Genomic DNA, 22302 nt, shown 5'->3' on the forward strand with positions numbered 1-22302 from the left:
ATGGCTCATGTATAGCAGGTATAATGTTTACCTTGTTCGCCATCTTAATTTAGCGTGTTGGCATGCTAACATTTGCTAATTAGAGCTAAACACAAAGTACAGCGGTGGCTGATGGGAATAGTTGCAGAGATATTTGGTCATAAATCAAAGTATTAAACAAATTAAAAATTTGACCTGAGGATGGCGCTAGCTGAAAAGTTAATGGATCTCCAATCATTACAGTTCATCTTTGGGGGAACACGAACAGTCGGTGGATTGCCGATTGTCATGGCTATCCATTCCATAGCTGACATTTCACTCAAAGCCATGTGGTGACACTAAATGAAAAGTTAGATGGTGTCCATCCATCAAGTAGATGTTGAGATATTTCCTTGAAGAGGTCAGAACTTTGACCTGCTGGTGGCGCTACAGGAAAGGTCAGGAATCGCAAAAGACAAGGATTCATTCTCTGTGGACCCTCAATGTCTGTACAAAATGTTATAGCAATGCATTCAATATCTGCTGAGATATTTCAATCTGGACCAAAGTGGTCTGGTGGACTGGCCACCAAACCAACATTGCTCTCCCTCGAGCTGTGCAGCCATATGGCTAAAACTCATCAATACACATAATATCTGACTGAGAGTCTAAATTACACCTGAATTAGCTCGTCATAGCTTTGCTATATTTTGATTGGAAAGTCAGTCATTTCTTTTGCAGGGCATGTACAGCACAAAGAGAAGAAAGGTTTGCAACTTTGCTGTTCCCATAAGAACACAAGCGTCTTCCACTGGGACCTCTATAGCTTCCATGACAGCTTAACTGGCCGTCAATTCAAAGCGAAAGCGTAAGAGCACTTACACAGGTTTTTCAAAGGCGAGATGTTGCTGTCTTGCATCATGCACGTGCTGTACCCTGAGGTCTTTTTCCCTGTGATGATATCATCTTCCTTTACTCTTTGTCATGGTGTATTTCATAAGACTTGGCATCAGCATGTGTACTCAAAAGAGGGGAATGTCTCATTTATTTAAGTCTTTGCTGGAATACCCTGATGCAGCCTTGTGCAAAATACATTTGAGCTTAAAGAAAAGCTTGAAATTGCACTTTATGTAACACATTTGAGAATTTCAACAGACTTTCCTCATTCCTGTCAAAAATACCGCAGTGCACTCTGCCTGAATCATTCACAATAACGTGGGACAAGTGCATTTATTTCTCGTATTATTTTTCATGGTTGCAGGGAGGAGTGGGATGCATTGAACAGAAAGGAGAAGAGCTTCATGGCTGGTCATCAGTCTGTCACAGGGCTGATTCCACATTTAAAATCATAACCAAGGATAAATTCTTCTCAGAATAAGCCATATTGGCCAAGTACTGTATGTTTGACTCCAGTTTCCATCGGCTCTGAGTGTTCTTACACACAGTGCCAAGAACAAATGTACAGGAAGATACGCAGAGACACACAGCTATAACAAGAACAACAAAGCGAAACAAAGACGAGCAAGCACAAGCGTACAGTATGTGGATGGAGAAAACAAAACACTGCGAGGAAGCCCACACAAACATGCAGATGACATGAAAGCTGCGCTCATCAAATGGAGGATGTGAAAATTAAAGGGATGAACAGGAGGGATTGGGGTAAAATGCATTGCAAGGCAGGGATCAAAGTCAGACATAGGGTGCGGGAGGAATGTTGGGAGCTCTCTTCCCATTGCAGGATTTACAATTATGTAGCTGGGTGTCAAGAACAGCCTTAGTTTATCACCTTGCCACATCAGAATCAAGTCTGATATGGTGAGTCTTTTGAACTGGAGAGATACAATGAGCAAGGCCTGAACAAAGTGAATAATGCATTATACTGACAGGCAACAGGGTGAGATGTGAAGCAATATGTGAAATAGTATCAGAACTCCACCCAAGAAATGTGAAGCCTCTCAAAGACCAATGAGGAAGTGAATGACTCATTTAGATAACAGGATTGTTTTCATCTCCATGTGCCAGCAGAAGCTATATTAAGTCGTTTTGCTCTCACAGTCTGTTCATACAATCACATAGTCCGGTCTATACGACTTGTGTCATTAAGATTAATCACTGAACTCAACAAAAGCACACACACACATGCAGACAATCACTTTTATTTTTGTATCTGCCATTCTATTTAAAACAAAACAGAATTTGTAAGTGTACTTTTGACACAAGATTAAAGGGAATTTTAAGTACAGGAAAAATACATTTAAGTGCACAAAAACTGCTAGAATTCTAATTTAATCTCATATACTTTTCATTTACCACCTGTAGATTTGTAATTTATCGAACACAATCCACAGACTTCAGCTGCAGTAAACAATGAGAATGGAAAGTCTACTATCAGATATGATGCCCCACTTTAATGGAATAATTTACAGCAGAACCTGACACAACACTCTTATAATCCCTAAATTTACATTTAGAGATTTATTTTTTTGATGAAATTCTAATTCCATGATTATTTTATGTTATTACTGCTTGCTACATTAAAAAAAAAAAAAAAGTTGTGTTGTTTTTATGATGTAAACTCAGCATACTATTCAGATGTGTTCTTTCTTACAGTACAAATTAGGCTATAATTATTTTAACTAATAGTTTGGACATAATCATGTTTTAAATTTAATTTTATTTTATAAACATCATTCTATACATTGATAAAAACGCTTCATCTAATTTTAGCCTATATTTTTATCTTATTTTAAAAATCACAGAGGCTCTGCTCGCTCTTACCCACAAAAAACAAAAGCTTGGCACCGGCCGCCTAATTTGATTGGTTCGTCGATATCCCCGAGCTCTCGTCCTATCTCGCGATATTGAAGATCCTTCCGAGTGAGAAGCAGATCCAAAAGTGTATTCAGTTGCTGTTGTGGCTGGGAAGCAGCGTACTCAGCCACTCTCGTTGGCTGAGCCGCTACAGAGCCTGAGGTAAAACAGGACTCTTTTAAACTAACCGACCAACCGAAAACAACTATTACCGGTGTCCGCGAACAAACTCCGGCTCTGCACGACACGTTTAATCCTTCAGGTAAGGCTGCTAACGTTCCGTCTTGTTGGCTCCCTCTGTCCAGACACTCATATGCAGTGCTAGCTGGTATTTTCTCTGTTCAGTTTCACATCAGCAAAGCAACATTTAAATCCCACCTGTCTCCGTTTCCTTTCCTGTCACATCTTATCTTCGTGTAACACTTGACCGCCAAGTCTGTAATACAACCTTCAGCTTATCGGCTTGTGATTGTTGAACCACAGGGGGAATGTAGGAACTTCAAAGCTCACTGCTGACTCTCTCTGGAATGCATACCCCTGTTAGCTTGTAGGCTAACGATACATCTGCTTAGTATAAAGTAGCTCTTGGCTGGCTCACTAGCTAGCCGGCTAGGTCGCCTGCCAGCGCTACACAAAAATATCAGCGTTTTACAGTGTTGTCCTTTCGGAGTGGTTTTGATGAAGCGGCTACGCGAGGAAGCCATGACAGCAGGCTTTTTTTCCTTTCTTTTTTTGTGAATGGACCAGAAACTGACAAACTTAACTTGTGCCACCGGTAAGCTAACGTCCATTCATCTTTGGTTTTTAACGACAGTTTTGCTGTTGGTTCCCGGGAAAGATGTGTTTTCACCCGCAAACCGTTGCAACAGAATAGCTGCTTTTCATTGCTAGTTGACTCCGACACTCCTCGGTGTTTAGCGGACAGTGTCTCTTTCTAATGTGCAGCGACTTGTCCATCAAAGAGTTGTATTTTCACCTGCACCCTGTTGTTACAGACTGTTGGTAAAATGCCACTTCTGTGCAACTGCGCTTCTGGCAAGACGGCATCAGAAATGTCATGACACCAGCTTTACTTTTTTCGTGGTCAGTGCTGTCCTTGAACGCACATCTTGAACTGTCTATTCATACCAGTCCTTTTCGGTGCAGTCCCTTCTATGTTTTGGTTACAAAATAGCTGTTTGCACTGTGCCTTGTCGAGGATCTGCTTTAGTGGGAATTAGGCTATTTTCAGGATACTGACATTTAGTTTTGTGCTCATACCTTCCTCAATGTCCACCAAAGAAGATGTGGTACAACTGCATTCATGCTGATAGAAGTTTTTGTGGCTGTGATACCTGATAGACATGGTTAATTAAGCACATGCTTAGTTTGAATGTGCTATATGTGCATACATAGTAAAATAAAATGTGCATGCACGTCTACATAAAAAAAAATGGAAAGAGGTGCAGTGAAAATAAAGGGGGTTGTGCATTAATTGAAGGTTGGGGTATTGATTACAATGTTTGAAAATGACAAGCAATGACTAAACTGTGTAGAGAGGTGTCATAGTATATAGTACCAATTGAAAATGGAAAAAAGAGCTGTAGGAAAGTGGAAATTGGAATTGAAAATAGCTGAAATAGGAACAGAATCAGTGAATTGAATTGGAGGTTTTGCCATGCCAGTGTCCAGCAATGAAAGAGGTGTTGTACATACTAGAGACCAGTGGGAGGAAGGATCTCTTGCAGCATTCAATGGTGCTCCTCGGTTGTGTCATTCTGTTGCTGAAGGTGCTTCAGCGTTCACCCAGACAGGCATAAAGGGGGGAGAGAGCCACAACAGGGTCATAAACAGTTTGGCTAAGATGTTTCACAAAATCTCCATCATCATACTTTCGAACAGAAGACGTTATTTGAACATTTGCCACTGCTCAACATTTTCTAGGTGTATACAAGATGTCTTATTTAATGCCTGACCAATACTGCATTTTGTGGCCGATATAAATATTGGAAAATTGTTGCCTTAAGAAAAAAAAGCTGAAAAAATGATAACGGTATATTGCCCAGTTCTTTCTAAATTAATCCAGACCTACTTTGTTATTTCAATACTGCAATGTACACAGGCAACATTACACATTTCACATACTGTGTTTATTCCTGTAAAAGCTTTTTTTGTAATAAATGCTATGTAGCTGAAAACATGTGGTGGAAATAGACAATATGGGAGGACAGTTGTGCGACATGATATTCATTGTCTCTGCAGCCCTGCACCTTGTTAAATGCATGATCTCTGAGTCTGTGAATTCCTCGTAAGTGGCAGTTTTGAAGAGTGTCTGTGGCTCATTGTGCGTCCTCAACACCGCATATAACCTCAGACAAATAGCCACTTGAATGAAAGGAGTGAGCGAACAGCTTCACTTTTATGGCTGGTTTAGTGAGGGCCAGTTTCAGATTGTAATGATGAATGTTATACACTAGGTCTTTCTGCAAACGGCTATGATTTGGATTTCATATGTCAAACTACACCACAGGCTATAGCAAGTAGTATTTTATTCCAGCGGCTGTCTACCAAACACCTTAAATACTTCACATTTGGCTCAAGAGCCAGTTGCAACATGTTGAAATGTTTCTTAAATTCCATTTCACTAATCACATGCCTGCCTTCCCTTTATACATGTGGCTCGTGTATATGCACAATCATAATTTGATTATAATCAATTAGGTTACGGTAATACTCTGACTATAGAAATTGTCATGTATATATGTATATGCATAGTCTGATTCCATATTTGAGCTGTGATGCACTGATAATCGTTGCAAGCACAACTCCATTAACCCACCTGGATTTTTGCTTAGTCATTGAGTTTATTTCAGCATGTAAACGTCTGGCAGGGGTCAAGACTAACAGCTGACAAATTTCAACCACATCAGTCCTTTTATTTAGTCTGGGTGATGCTGTTGACAACCACTTTTGGTGTGTTAAAAACCTTTTAAATCTCCCAGTGTGGGTGTGGATTTATACCCAGACAAATAAAAGTGCCGTTGTTAACGCTGATTTAATCTGTCAGATATAGTGAATATCAAAGTAGGTGTGGGAGTAGGAGGGGGTTGGGGGGAATTGTGTGAAAATATCACAGCATCATGTTCTGTTATTATCTTTATTATCGCGAGCCAAATCATATCTATAATGCTACCTGCTCTTATGGAGCACAGAGCGAAGTTTAAGTGAGTTTTACACATCAGATCTATTGAAAACAGATGACAAACTGTTTGTAACTAAGGATTTTACATTCGCTCGTCACTCCAGCTGAGTAACGGGGCTCGGTGGGCGGACATGCTGTTCCACCAGCAACATCTCTAAATGCATAATAGGGCCCAGATTCTAGAGATTATTTTTAGAAGATCTTAGTTCTGATAGTAAGTTGGTTAAAATTGCCGTAATATTGGTGCAGGAAAAAACAATCATCCATCACCCCTTCAATCGTTGAACATTGCTAGTTGGACAATTTTGGCAAAACCTTTCAAAAGCATTTACTACATTTGGAAAAAGAGAGGAAAAAAACTTGTTTAGTCTTTCTTTGTGCACCACACCTTCACGTCGAAACTTCAAAAATGGCTTTGCAGAAGGAAATTTACCCATTAAGTTTAATTTGAGTGCAGAAGTTTATTCCTGACCTTGGATGGCCATGCAGCTAAGTTTTAGTAAGCTTTACTTAAAAGTTAAACTGAAATATGGGGTGTAATTATCCAGAACCATTATTGCTCCAGTTGTAATCTATGACATTATGCAGACATTCTGTCAACTTTGGCAACCAACATTGATCCCTGGCAAGCAGCCTGGCTACCATTTCTAAAACTTGCTGTCGGGCGCTGCCTGGTCTCATTTGGTGCTCTGAATTTACACATGAACCAGAAAGGCAGTGGAGTGAAGCGGATGCAAAGCAGTTTTTCCCCTAGTGGAAAGTGAGGAGGAAGATACTGACATTTTAGAGATGCAAGTGAAGAGCGGTAGTTTTCGTGGTGTGACTAAAAATGGATTTTCACGCACGGTATTTAGATTAGGTATTGCTCTTCATATTTTATGGTGCTTTCAGTATGTTCTCTGCTGGCTGCCACACACCCCTCAAGACACAAACACAATAATCAAATAAATTCAAGTCATTCATGTCACTGTGAATTGTGTAAACAATTTAAATTAGCTGTTTCTTTTGAGATTTATTTTATTTTATTCAGATTTGACATGGAACAGTGTAATAATGAGTGTTTTGTGCATAAATACCTTTACCTTGATAGGTAGAGATGCACAGATACGGCTTTTTTCCCAGACCAAGTACTTAAATTTTGGTGCTTGCTAATACCGAGTACTTCACAATACCATTATAATTCTAACATGCTCAGCATACACACACACACACACACACACACACACACACAGTTGTGATGCAGTACAGTAGGGTTTTTTCAGTGAAGTGTCTCGGGACGGCTGCAGCAAAGGTTCCCTTCATTGTTTCGATGTCTTCGTCTGTTTCTTTGGTCAGAAGTCTCTGAAGGACGCTGACAGTGGGAATCACATCTGATGCCATGACTCCACTGGTGAGTGGTGAGCTCATGTTCGTACCCAAATAAATAATCCCAGAGCTCGCTTCTGCTCGATGAGAGACTGTTTGGTAATACGGTTTCAGTGATGTAGTGACAGCTGAGAATCTCAGCTTCACTTCCCAGAGAAGACAACAAAATTACATATTATCTTCAGCTGAAACTGTGGGTCATCCCAAGCAATCTACTGGGTAAGAGCTTCTGTTATTTTTACTGGCCGTGGGTTGTCTCTGGACATTTTCTCTCGCTTCTTACAGCGTTGATCATCGCTGTTTTCAGCTGCTAGCATTAGCAAACTCCTTGAACTCTGCACTGTGTTGGCTCTTTAGGAGTTTTATCAACTTGCTTGTTAAAGGAGCTGCTTTTCAACCTCCCTCTTGTCAGTTTAGCAGAGCATAGTTTGCAGACTGCTCTACATTTGTTATCATCATTTATCCTAAAATATCTCCAAACTGCCGACATTGGTCCTCCTCCGCCTACCTGCTCAGCTGACGGAGGTTAGCGCCACATTGGTGTAAAGTGGTATCGGGTGCCCCAGCACCATTTTTGCTTGTTTCTTTGCATCTTTTAAAGCCTGATTTTGCAGAATTACTGATTTAAACTACTTACTGACTAAAGCTGCTTAAAACTAACTGGTGCACCATTGTGTACCAGCAGGCTAGTGAGAACAATGAAAGAATGTATATAAAATGCAGAAAACAGAAGTGGTGACAATTAATAGAGGTAAGAAGATGTTTTTATGTGGTTTATGGTTTCATATATGGTTTCAGAGCCAGTGAGGATGCGCGGAAGTCTGCTAACAAAGACTTGCACACAAAACCGTCTTCCATGGAGTGTGTATTTGAACTATTTTTGAGTGGTGGCAGATTGCAGTGACACTGGGAGAAGTTGGCAGCTTGCTAATTAGGCAGTCAGCTAATCAGAACACAGAGTTGATAGAAATGCCTAGGGAAGACAGAATACAGCATATCACTCTGTGAAATATTGTATTGGTGAACACTGAAGAATAGCTAATACTTTATAATACTTTATTTGGAAGAGAAGAGATTTTGAATGAAAACAATTTAGGCCCAAACAAATACCCTTGAAATCCATAAATCTCAGCACCTGGCCTAGTAATCCTTTAGTCACTGGCATTGATCAACAGCTTCTCCAAGATGTATTATGGCCATTTCCTGCTATGGTGCAAAATGTACCTTTTCAAAAGTTCCCCCACCAGCAGAAAACACCACGCAGCAAGATGATGTTTTTATCCACTTTTCACACTACAGCTCTGTTTCATATACTTTATTATATTAGGATTTCACTGCCTGTTCTGATTTTTATGTTTGTGGGTAAAGACACACAGTACTTCGATTTAGTCTTACAGAGTCTCTCACAAACACTGACTGTCCATTCCATAACACCTTTTATACGGACTTCCTGTCACATACATATTATAAATTATGCATGCACTCATGTGGACACAGGCATAGTCACACCACCCTGTAGATGCAGCTCTGATCTCTGAGCATATCGCTGTTTCTGTGTCTTTCAATGGCAGAGTCGACTTGTAAGCAAATTCTCATGACTGTGGTATTTAACATGTCACAGTTGTAGCTGTGTAAACCCATATTGCACCTTTCAGTTTGTCATCTCCTGTAAATATTAATCATCGGGCCCTTTCTAGTGATATCTGCTGGATTTGGCAGAGTGCAGTTTTATGTCGCTCTTCTTTGATTTATTGTTGATGTATGTCCTTCCAAAGCCATTTCAGTCTCTTCTCTGATGAGCGCCCTTAATCAGCACATTTCACCGCACTGCACGAAACAGTCAAGTGTCCTTGTAGCTCAAGTTCTCCCTTCTTCAAATGCGTGGTCTATTTAGAACATTGAGAAGTGACATAAAGAACTGAACTCACCCCTTTTCTGTGGCACATGTACTGCAGGGTGGGAGCCAAGTAGAAAACAAGATATGCAACCTATAGCATGTCCAGTCCTTTTCTGTGTAAAATGTGGTAACTACTCGCCTTAAACCTCGGACTATTGCCCGTTGTCTTTGATCCGCCAGGTCTCTGAATTATGCAGTTGCCTATAAAAGAATATCACCTTATTATTAGACTGTGAAGGTTTTTGCCAAGTCTAAGCATGTGTGTTCTCGTCAAGAATCAGCAGCAGATGTCCAGGTCCGATTCCGTATTTTAGCGTGTGCATGACAGTCGTCTGCCTGTAGGTCAGATTTCTAAAGAACTGATCACTGTGTGGTGGATTTGTCTTCTGAGCAACAACTGATTTCAGGGTTTTGGTCCAGCTCCTGTAAGAGTCCTCCCCTGCTGCAGCCAGCCGATGGTACCAATGTAATAACAGTTATCATATTCTGTGCTTGGCTCTTTGAGTGCATTAAGATGCCAGCTGATATAGTTAATTTTTTCCTCCTTATTATGTGATTTTCTGTATATTTCAAATTCCCTGACAGGCCTTAAAAAAGTGTCATTTTCTGTCTATTATTAACAACTAATTATAAATTTTGGATGCCGAAGCATTTTTTCTAATCTGGAAATAGAAAGCAAATGTGACACTTATTTTCATCTGTGTTTACAAGACCTCTTTTTGGAGTGTGTTTATCATCTTAATTAAGCTTTAAAGGAAAGGTCTGAGTCTTTTCTCACACTCTCAGGGCTTTCCCATCTGTTTTCTACCAGCAGCCCAAAAAGAGATAATGCTGACTAATTATCAGCAGAAGATATTTAAATATCTTAAATTATCCTTCTTTTTGTTGTTCTCTGGAGTCCTCGGCATTCAGTTTTAAGTTAGCAGTGTGAAAAAAGCAACCATCGTTAGTGCAGAGATCTGTATTCTTACATGTGCTGCCACAAACAGTCTAAATAATCTAAATCTAAATTTACCTCGCCACTGTTGTTCCAGTTTTGTAATGACGTGCTGGGGTTTTCTGGGGTTTGATGAAATGTTAAATGAAATGCCACGACACTATGAGGAATTTTCATCCACTACAGATTTTAACATAACCTTTCTACCAAACTAGTCATACTTTTTAATGTCTTTTTGGCTTGGGCAATTTTGCAAATCAATGAGCAACATTGCTTTATTGCAATATTTGCATACAGGCGTTCCTTGTGTCCGTGTGAAGAAGTACCGTGATTTGTCAGGTGTTCACAGAATTAGCCAAAACAGACATTCCCACCTGTTTTTGTAATTGTTCTCTCATTTGAGTTTCCAGACATGTCTGAGAGACTGTACAGTATATCCCCATATACAGTATATTGCTACTGTGGTATAAATCACATATACCCAAAATGATCCAAATTGCCCACACCTCGTGGCAGATGAGGGATTATCAGATGTGGGTTGTTTGTGACTAAGATGGCAGATGGCTGTTCTACTGTTGATACTTCTTTTCTTGTTGACCAGAAAATCCAATTTAAATAAGCCATTTTTCTTGCTCCTTACATGCTACCATCCTCATACCTGCTCTCTTGTGTATGTTGGTTTCTTTTTGTCATAATAACTTGAATAGCCTCCTGAGTGGATGTTAGACATTAATAAAGCAGCCTAGTTATATATCCAGAGCTCAGATGTTTGTGATGTTATGACAACTGTAACAGCATGAATAAAGATTGTACTCTTTTATTTTACAGTATATATTAGCTTATAGAGTAGCACCACTGCAGAAAACTCTTTTGCATAAACGCAGAGGTAAAATGCTCGTGTAAATCACTGAAATGAAATTCCAACATAAGGATAAAGTAATGCAAGTCTCAAATGCAAATAGTTTGACTCTCTTTTTGAGGCCACACTGTCGTTGCCTCTATTATCCACACCGTATAATAAAGAGTGCCTGGTGTTTTCTCTCATCGGGCACTACACCACTCCCATCTTGGACCTGCTGGGTGTCAACGTCCCCTTTTTCTTGACACCCCTGCCATTGAAAATAAAGTGCTATCTTGAGTTTAATTCACCATGCATAGCCTTACACATCCTGCAGAGCAAATTATTAATGTGTTGAGGAAGAAATGTGGAGAGCACAAAGGCAGCTGAGGAGAAAAAGAGAAGAAGAACGTTGTGTTCGTTGTGTTCAATCAGAATAGCAACTATTTTAAAGAATAGTTTAAAGCTATTGTGGACCTAAGTTGCCGACCTCAAGCCGTTATACCATCTTCCTTCAGCTTGCTTAAATGTCATTAATGTCTCTCCTACCGGATGCCAGCAGTCACTTTGTGTCTGCCTCACTGCTGTAGCTGCTTGAGCTTGCTCATGCTGAGATTTTTGTCAGTAATGCAGCCAAAAGCCAGTTTGTTCCTGTGCTTAATAATAGGCTAATGGACAAAGGTCTGCTCTGTTTTGGCTGCATGCACAACACTTCCTAAAGCCTAAACTCGTGAAGCACAGGAACCCAGGCCGCTGTAACTGTTACAGTCTCTATAATTAGTACCTATCTAACATTGGTGTTAATGAGCAGGCAGGTGGAGGATCATTTGTCTTCTCTATGAAGTCCATGGTCGACTGTAAAAGAATTCAACATTATAAGCAAAGCAAGTGTTGTCATATTTACACTTGGAAGCTGGTTGGCACTGTGTGTTCTTTTGGGTAAATGTCATGAAACATGTTGTAGAATCAGTCGAACCAGGTGAGATGTTTTTGTTTTTGTCAGGATGTCGATTGCAGGTGTCCGTGACACAGTAGTGAGCCCTGTGTGTGTGTTACAGGCCTTGAGGGTAGATTTTCTTTTCCTCCAGCAAGTAACAGTTTGATGTTTTTAGGCACATTGTCGGCCACTCACAGCATATCCTTATTTTTTAGGCTACAGTTGCTAAAAATTGCATTTGACATGTAGACTGAAGTTTAGGCCTGCCTTCTTATGTTTTTGGTTGAAGACACAAAAATTCACAACCCAACAAGCACATCATAATGGCTGCTTTTGCGAACATTTATTCTACATGTTTCTTTTCTAGTCTCTATTCTTTGTTAATATTTGGCAGTGGGCTGAGGGGGGGTTGATGAGTCCATGCTCTCTGTGGGACACTGCTGTTGTAAACCCCCTTGCCCTGTGACCCACACAGTACAGCCAACCATAGTCTGCTTCAAAGGCAGCACGCAGACAGCTTATGTCTGCGTACTTTGGAGCCATAACCCTACCCCAGGCGCAAACCTCCCCCCCCGTGTGAAATACCAACCAACCCGTACAACAAAAGAAAATAGCCCCAGTTGCCCTCAGGCGCGCACACAACAGATCCATGCCTGTGCTCCAGTCTCATTATGCACCATACTTTTTGGCTTTCAGTGAACAAGTCCTTCAGAAAAATGTGTTTAAAGCTCATCTTGTTTCGTGCATGTAACCAGGATTAAGAGCCGGTAGGTCCAAACAGGCTTTCCAAGGAATTGTAACACTCCACGGGGAGCGAGATGCTCTGGTTGGCTGGCTCCAGATCATGTGTTGGGTACTTGTGCCTTTGCCGTCTGTCCTATCTGTCACAGCATCAGTACCCAAACCCAAGAACCCCACCGACCTGCCCTTTCATACACGTGAATTAACTGCACACAAGCCAGTAATGTAGTGCTGTTCTTCTCTGCCACAACTGACTTTTGCTGCAGTCTGGCTTGCGAGTGTCTATTCAGTGGCGGTGAATAGAGATGCCACTGTGTTGTCTCTCAGCGTGTGTTCTGTGCAACCAAAGTTAATAACGCCCCTTGTGTTATACTGACAGGCTGAATGCTTCTCACTTCATTTTTTTCCGCTCACGACAGACTTCCTGTGTCATTCGCTTGTTCAAACAGTTGTAATCTCTAGTGGAATTGAGGTTAAAAAAACCTGGCACTAGCTACACAAACAGCATGTTTGTCCATCCTGTCCTTGGTTGTTGGCATTCGTGCCAATGGTCTGTGTGTATGTTGACTTTTCATTGTTTTGTTGTTGTTTTTTTTTCAGCTGCTTGTGTTCATTTTGCATTTAAAGTACAATTCTTGATCCTACCGAGTTCTTATTCTCAAAATTGCAGCCGTTGTGGGTCATGCTGCCCGTGCGTTCCCCTCCTCTGCTGGAGAGATTTTTGAAACATGGACTACAGCAAAACAACAGAGTATATCTGGGCAGGCAGCTTCAGTCTTAGATACATTACTTCAAATGCTCATCTCTGACAGAAAGCAGCCCCCATGAATTAGCTAATTTAGGTAAATGCATAGGGATCTACCTCAGGGGCAATTTTGCTGGTTAGCTGTGGCAGTTGTGCAAAGTTAGCATGGCCCATACTCAGGATGGCCACAATTAAGAGAAGGAAACCCAGGTTTTAAAATACTGGAATTTTCCTTCAGTGCTAAAGAGACAAAACAAAACTGATTAAGTAAAATGTGGTGAGGGCAACACATGAAAGTGTATTGGCACTGTAATATTTTACTCCAATAGATAATAATTCAAAGTACTCTATGGTGCCAGATGACTTGTGTTGACCCATTCAGACAGGCCGTCGACTGAAATAAGACCCACATTAAAAATAGGAGCAGAAAAGCAAAAGTCTCCAAACGACTGTGACTCCTGCATTATGTAGCAGCTGCAAAATGACTGAACACCTGCACGTTTGAGCAGTTGACCGTGATATGAGTTCAGCTCAGTTGAGGCCGGTCACAGCTTTGGCCATGATTCCAAGAAGGAAAAATGTGTATTGCACATCTACTGATTTTTTTTTTAATTCTTTGTCCAAGCACAAAGGTTGCTGGCAAGGAGAATAATTTAAGCCCTCAAATGATATTGTATTTATAAATGAGCTCTTTTCCATCCAGTTTGAAGAGCTCCGTGCCTGAAACTTAGTGTAGTGAAATGTCTCTGGGCTGCCATTTTACGTCAGTCTCATAACAGCCATCCACTCTTACAACCCAATGCGGATAAAGAATGTCTTAGTTAATTGTTTTAATAGCCATCTTTACAACTCAGCGCCATCCAATATTGCAAAACTGGGAGACTCTGAAGCTCTCTCATCTTCCCTGAACAAAATTAGCCTTCCACGACCAGTCTTTGCTGTGCCTCTGTGACATTCACACTTGATTAGGCTTGCAAATGAAGTTTTCCTTCTTTTAAGGTAGGAGGTTTGACCTTGGCCCCAGAGACCTGTTAAGTCTTTATTGGACTAGCTGGACATATTAAGCCAGCAAGAAGTCCCAGCAGTGTCTTAGTGTCATTAGCCTTTCTTCATGACTCTTTTGTAGCCTCGTGCCTGGACACTTGGTAGCATCCAATAGTTGGGATAAACTACGTGTAATGAAAAATAGCCCCCATTTATCAGTTGATTTGATATTATCTAGTGTCTGTAAAATGTCTGGACTAACTATTTATTTACTTTTCTCCAATGTGTGCATTAGCTCTACTCTTGCTAATTTGCTATCCATTGCTCACTTCCCACCCACAAATGAGCGGGACATTTTATTTATAATTTCAGCAGCTTCTCTGTTAATGAGCTTCTGCTCAAACTGGCAGGTCAAAGAGGATTTAAGTTTGAGCTAACTGGTTCAAATTCAGATGACTTTGTTCAAATATTTCCACAAAATCAAAATGTCATTTACAACAAGGCAGGGCAGCTAAAATCTGCTGGCCTTTCTGTGTGGAGTTTGCTTCCTCTCCCCACGACTGGCTCTCCTCTCACAGTCCAAAGACATGCAGGTTAGGTGAACTGGAAACTCTTGCAGGCGCCTACGATTTCTGCAATGCAGAAAACATGGAAGGAATCTCAGACCTTGAATCAAATGTAAAACGCAGAGTATTGCAGAAATTGCCCAAATGTGGATGCAATTAATAAAAATGAGCAAGGTTTTCGCTACCATTATAAGCATTTTTCTCTGTGCTTAAGATGAATGAACAGAAATAAAAGTATGCAGCTTCATTTTGGTCATGTCAAAGTGGTCCTCTGAGAGAGAAGCAGTACGCTAACGAGGCCTCTTCTCTTCAATTAACTCTAAGAAGTGCAAACACATCGGCAGATGAAAGATGCAAGTTCGTTGTTGGCTTTGTGGCTGTTTGCACGTAGTCAGATATTCTGTTGGGAAATAATGTAAAAGCTTCATCCGTTTCTGGTCAAGCATTGTAAATGAGGAGGAGGAGGGTTGACTGAATGTGAGAGTAGCCCCTGTCAGACCCACTTACCTGCTGTGTTGGAGCTGCATATGGCGGCTGTCCTGCAGAAGATCCGTTTGATAAGAAAAAGTACAATGTTGTGTTCCATCAGATCCATTGATACCAATTCAAGTTATTCATTCCAGTATTGTTTTATGAATTGTTGAGATTTTACTCATCCACCACACGATTAGACGCTTTTAAATCGTAAAACACGGAATTTAGAAAAAATAATTTGGGAAAAAACTAAAGGAGATCTCACAGGGCCTAAGATTGCCTGTAGATGCCCCTCACAAGAATCAAACAGTCAGTGAGTTATTAAAGTGATATTCATCTTGCATGTCTCAGCAGAGTCCCAGATGAATGCTGTAAATCAGGGCTGGCTAGTGCATGGTAGAGGAGATCAGCTCTGGCTGAGAGATGAGATGTAAGAGTGCCTTTGTTGTCAAAGTTTTGAGCAGGCTTCAGTTGATAAGGCAAACACAAAGAGATTGGCTTCAAAAGAGATGAACAAAGGCTTCAAATTTCTCCTACATCAGAATTTGGATGGCTGAGAGCGATTGTGTAATTCCTCATTTGATTGGTCAAAACTCAAAATTCACTTGTAAAGTCCCATGTAATGTTTGGTCTAATCTGCAAGCAGAAGTATGTACAATTTCTGTTAGATAACATTTACTCCCCTATTTGCCCTCTTATGCTTGTGATCCTGTGGTAATTTGAATGTTGAGCCAGGAGACTATATCAGCTGTTTGTCATTTTTTTTGCACGGGAGCTTAATGATTCCTGTCTTTTCTTTTATATTTTTTTAACATCTGCCTTCTCATTATAAATGCTGCTGAAGTCTATAAGCCCCGGGAATGCTTACTGGAGAAAAGGGAGTGAATTAGCTGTCTCTGTGGAGCGCCACATATGAAGAAGTGCAGCTGAATAAATAGGCTTTGCTGTACTATCAGAGTACAGGCATGTCTCCTCTCCTCTGCTGCTCCACACTGTACTGTATACCCGTACCCATGCGTGAGCAGCACATTTGCTATTCAGCTCAGCTCTGACAGCCCTGTTAGCAATGACGAATTTGATGGACCATGGCTATCTCAATGTCATATCTCCAGCCAGCTTTATCCGTCTACTGTAAGAGGGGCTCTGCCATGGAAGAGCCTTGTTTTTGTGGGATGATAAAATGAGATGATACTATATATATATATAGATTGGTTGTCATAGATATAGGCATCTATAAGTAAGGAAAAGTAATCAAGCACAGTTGTCAGTAAATTTCAAGGTGTGCTTTGTTGTTTGTTGTTTAGGTTTTAGTTTAATGGACCTTTGGAGTCATTTCTTGCTTTAACATCATTACCTACTTTAGTGGCAGGTTTCTGTCTACAGATGGTGAATGAGGTCATTAGTGTTTCCACCTGCAGGAAAGAAAGGCATACGGCACCACTCTGTAGCTCTCTAGCTACTTTATATATATTATATACACTTGTCAGTTTAGTGTATAGTGAGCAGTAAATTGAGATTTTGGACGCTGACAAGTGTAGTGTTGCAAAAATGCAATGCATTGTGGGATTGTTAGTGGATGCCATGGACACTACTTTTTTGTTGCACAGAGGGAGTTCAATGAGCATAAACATCACACTCGGATTTGGCCAGTCAAACATATTGGAGGAGGGTAAATATAATGTACTGTTCACTCAGTGGCCACTTCATTGGGTACATCTGTGCAGTCTTTTGCAATTCAATACTACAGTTCTGCTGTAAATTCCACCTTTAGGAAGTTAACAATGTTTGCATTTTGTTGACATTGTTGGAAATGTGTAAATTCAGTTACATGTAAATTACTGAGGTCATAGTTAAAGGTGGGGTTGTCCTTGACATACATGAAATAAAAACATAGAAGTAGAATAAAAACAAATAGACTGTATGGCAGTATTGGGTTGCCTTAGATTGTACATGAGGAGTATTTAGTTAATAGGTTAATTGGTATTTTGAGTGATTTTGGACACAACCTGTGATTTGTTTTTGACTTTAGCTCTGTCCTCATAAGTCCAAAATAAACCACACAATGAAGAATGGCGTTGACTTCAATCCTATCACTGTGTTAGTGTCCACCAGCCACGAGATCGGAGAAAAGAACTACGTCTGAGCCGAGATTAACGCACACTCGTGGCCAGATGTATAAACAAGCACACTGTGTTCACACGTTTATCAAGAGGTGAAATGATAAAGTGGAAATAATTTCACCTTAATAATGAAGCACTTTGTAAATTACACCATTGATTACCGTTTAATGTTTGACTGAGCTGTCACTGTGCTTAATTGTACATGTGATGATTTAATGACAATGTGCTATAAATGGCCACGTTCATTGGTAATGACAGCTGCTTCAGTATTATTTGAGAACCTCACCAATACGACATAATTGGTGAATTATCGCTGCTTATTTTGCTGTACTTTTCATTTATTCAAAGTTTGGTGGAGCAGGCAGATGTATGGATGTGCAAACATGTGACAGGTTGTGCCTGCATCGTGGGAGAGGAAATCTGGCCCCCACACATGGGACCAGTTCCACAATGACTGATATTGATAGAATACAATCATGCGTACGTTAAAGCTTTATAAATCTGACAGGAATGCATATGTTTATTTCTGTCCTTTGGGCATGCACAGTTTCAGTCATGAACCTCCAGAGTTTTATGCATCTGGCTTTTCTGTCGTGTATTTTTACCAGTTTGACTCGCATCTCCATCACGATTAACACAAAATGGCTGTGTGCAATCTGTAAACCATGAAGATTACATTCCTAATTCACTGAAATTACAAGTAAACAGTAGCATAATTGCCTTAATTCTCTCACCATATTCCTGTGTGGCCATGTAAACACATGATGTGAAGACGGACTGAGAGGGAAAGAAATGGCCTTAGAGCTGCAGAGAGAGGTTGAAGGGATTTATCCCAGAGCAATTACAGGGAAGAGAGAAAACAAGATTGACAGGACACTGCCGCCCTGACTGGAGTAATAATTTGCTTGGAAAGGCCACTTATTGGTAACCCTGCAGAATATAGCAAAGACAAGGGCTGCTAGAAAGAGCCATTTTTTACATCACCTCAAGGCTTTTACCTTTCCCGTTGCCAGACATATGCAATATTGTTGCTGGATCGTCTACAGACTCTTGACATTTCTGGGAAATTCTTTAGCTTGGTGAGCCACATATTAAATTTCACAACGGACTCTTGATTATCTCTACAGTGACTTTTAAGGACTATGTCTCAAGATGAAGATGGACGTCAGATATGTTTTAACCAAAGACGGGATTAAAGCCTCCCTCAAGGTCAACAACCTATTTTTTTCTGACAGAGAAATACATCCAATACATCCTTTCTGAGAAAGGATGTATTGCAGGAGATGTGTTAGCATGCTAAATCTAATTTCTTTGCAAAGTGATGGTTGATTTCTTACTGCAACAGGAGTGCTGTAATTAAATCAACATGTTTGTCTAAGAGTCCCAGCAAGAAAAAACACAGCATGCCCTTGTGTCTTTAAGTCTTTCAGCGGGAACTTGCCGCTTCTGTAATTATTCCAGCAAAGACTGCTGGTGATCTAATCATTTCATTAGAAACCTGACCTTAGATTCCTCTAGAGAGAATTGAATGAAATGTGTCCTCACCCACACAGACTCATTGCACGGATTTCTGCTCTGCATCCTGCATCTGTCCCCTCGCTTCCTCATACAGAAACCATGTCCTTCCATCCCCTCATTGCTGTTCCCCTCCCATCAGAGGACAAACAGGAAACAAAAAGTGAATCTAGAGTAGGTTTGCAAAATTCCAGGAATATTCAAGGTGGAACTTTCCATGGGGATTAACAGGAATTGACAGGAAATAACATGAATAAATGGAAATATATATATTACCATGTCGTGCCTGTGCATTACCATAGCATACGCGGATTAAAATATCACCAATTAAGTTGATCTGAATTTTAATTAAATTAGTTGACTCTTTTAACGTTGTATTGAACTTTGAGCAACAGCAAGAAACATTTCCTATGACCCCCCACCCTGCTACGTGTAACCTCAGGGTTTAAAGTGAACAACTAATTTATAAAAAACTATTTAACTATTTAAGAATAAGTGGAAGTTTAGCATGCTCAGTCAAGCTACAGCCCACATGCTATCTGCTAGATAGCAAAAACTAGCGGGAGGTGTGAACAAGCTATAAACTGTGTACTTTGCTTTAGGCTATGATCTGCTGGTTTACTGAAATATCATAAAAAATATCAAACATATTCACCGAAGTCATATAACCAGACAGTGCAGTAGTTTTCGCAGTAGTGTGGGCTGCGCTGTCCATGCAGAGGGTTGTAATTTTACTGAATTCCTATTTAATAGGAGCTGAAAAATTATCTGCACATGTGATGGCAGAGCGTGCTGATGAATGCAGTGCATGGCCACAATTCAATTAAATGGGCATACTTTTAACCCAAACCAAATTCACTATTAAAAGATATGATTGTTATATTGAAATTGGGCTTAATTGGGCTTAACTTCCCATAAAAATTCTGGGAATTTTGCAGCCCTGATCACGAGTCATCCGAAATTTCAGTATTCATTTGGATTGCCCTGACAACAGTTGCTTCCTTTTCCAAACAGAGTAAAGAAACAGTGGTGCCCGCCGTTATAGCACAGAGCAGTTTGGACATGTAACTTACTTATTAATGCACTAAATGTAGTTTGCATTTGGACATTACTGGAAGTGAGACAACCGCTTTTGCCTTACTTGAGTGTGCCTGTTATGATCAATGACCTGAAACATTTTGGTGTCCCACTTTCCTCTTGTTTTCTATTTCTGTCCCTCTCGTGCTATCTTTCTTTTCAGTCAGAAGTCTTGACATTTTAAGAGCAAGACTCTCTGATTGAGGAATAATGATATATGCAGAATTCAGAGAGGAGAGAATAACCTCCGCCACACTCCTCTCTCAGAAGCCCTTTGTTCCCATGTCTTTATTTCTTCATTCCGTCATATCTGCTGGAGATTGAGCGATATATACCATCAAAGCCTTTTTGAAGCTTCCCACTCTCTTCCAAAATCCTTTTGATTTCCGACAGCATGAGCTGCTTAATATTCCAAACTAGTCGGTGGCCTTTTCAGAGAACTAACAAGGTTCTGAAGATGCAAGTCTTGTCTTCATGTGAAAGGCAGCTGGGGCACAGCCCTCTGCTTTTTCAGGGCTCACACTGAGGTGTCTGTGCCACTAACAAGTTCAAAGCTGTTCGTCAGATACGCAGAGGCCGGTAGGACATGTTCTCGTGTCAGCTGTCTTTCTGTACTTTGTCTGCAAGACTTCCCTCCCTCTGTCCTTTGAAAGACAATATATGTTTTCCTGCACTCAAGGTATTACTCTTTCAGGAGAAAATTTGTTATAAAATGGTTCTTGGTTTGAACCAGAGATGTGCACGATTAGTCAACTAATCAATTAAACATTGCCAGTCGGTTTAACTTACCATTACAGAGTTACCACTTATAGAGATCACAGTTACATAACCGCTTATATGGATCCAAAAGCTTGGGACAGAAGCATACATATACAAATGTTGTTTAAATGATCTGCCCATAGTTACCAAGTGGTCTGCTTACAGTGTTCATTTTGACTCTTTTCATGCATGACAGCATATGGAAAAAACATTAAAACTACAATAATTCTACGTTTTTAATTTACTCCCATGATGCTGTACTCTGGTTCACAGCAACATGTCTGCTTCTGGCTGGCTACCTGAGGCTGATGCTGCATGCACACATTGAAAACATGATAAGAAAAAGAAGGCAGAAAGACCCAAGAGGGTTAATTTAGCTTTTTAGACGTTGCATAGCAGGTAACAACATTAGCTTTAACATAGCTTGCTCCGAAGCACTAAAAGGAGCATTTTGCTTAATGTCCCATACACAGCGGCTCTGGTGTTTGGTGGTGTCTGGTCATAGTAACTAAAAAAAACTACTAAAAATCAGTCATTTGTGTCCAGCCATACTGTTTTACCACCACTCACTGGACTGGGGGAGCAGAACGGTAGACTGTATATAGAGTATAATAAAAAAAAAGAGAGAAAAAAGGCTGGATATCATATTCATCTGCTTATAGTGATTAGTTTGACCCAGACAGACCCCAATAAGATGTTTCTACTTTATATTATTATTAATGCACACATTAGATACTGGATGAGGTGCAATATTTATGATGCACGATGCAAAGTCCCACATGTTTCAGAAGCCTTTAAAATAGGATTTGGTGATTGGATAACATGATTAATGTTTTCTAATGGCTCTTGTAATATATGCAGTATTTTTTCGCACAACGTATAGATTAATTTGGGCTCAATTTTGACTGTTTTCTGAGTGTTTTCTTACTTTTATACTAGTCGACAAACCAAAGTTTAAACTTCAGTTTAAAGGAACGTCCACAGATCAGATCCGTTTTATAGGCAGAACATTTGGTTGATCAGTCGATTAGATAATTAACAGACAAGTAATTGGCAGCTACTTGGTTACGTGATTAATAGTTTCTGTCATTTTTCAAGCAAAAGTGATGTTTTTGACATTCTGTAGATTGAACGATCGACTACTCAAGAAAATCTAACTTTGCGGATTAATCAGTAACAAAGATAATCGTCGGCTGCAGCCCGACTCCATTTATTAACCACACACAACATGATGAGCTTCAGCTCAAGGTTGGCAGCAAAATAACACGTCTGTGGAAAATGAAGTCTCACATTGGGACTACTTTGGTGTTCCTAAGTTTAAGATTTCATCTTTTGCATACTTAATGAGATAATGAATAATTCCTGTGCCTTAGCTGATTTATTGCTGTTGCTGAAGG

General features: G+C 40.2%; 1 protein-coding gene across 1 annotated transcript in view; it reads left to right on the top strand.

Moving 5' to 3' along the window:
• The first annotated feature begins 2880 nt into the window (after positions 1–2880).
• Positions 2881–22302, top strand: part of glceb (glucuronic acid epimerase b) — a 54174-nt gene continuing 34752 nt past the window's right edge. Inside the window, exon 1 of the mRNA XM_041937492.1 lies at positions 2881–3031. The gene's annotated coding sequence lies outside the window, so the exon portion shown is untranslated. The remainder of the gene's footprint in view (positions 3032–22302) is intronic.

Source organism: Chelmon rostratus, chromosome 1 (genome assembly GCF_017976325.1).
Source record: "Chelmon rostratus isolate fCheRos1 chromosome 1, fCheRos1.pri, whole genome shotgun sequence".
NCBI lineage: Eukaryota > Metazoa > Chordata > Actinopteri > Chaetodontiformes > Chaetodontidae > Chelmon > Chelmon rostratus.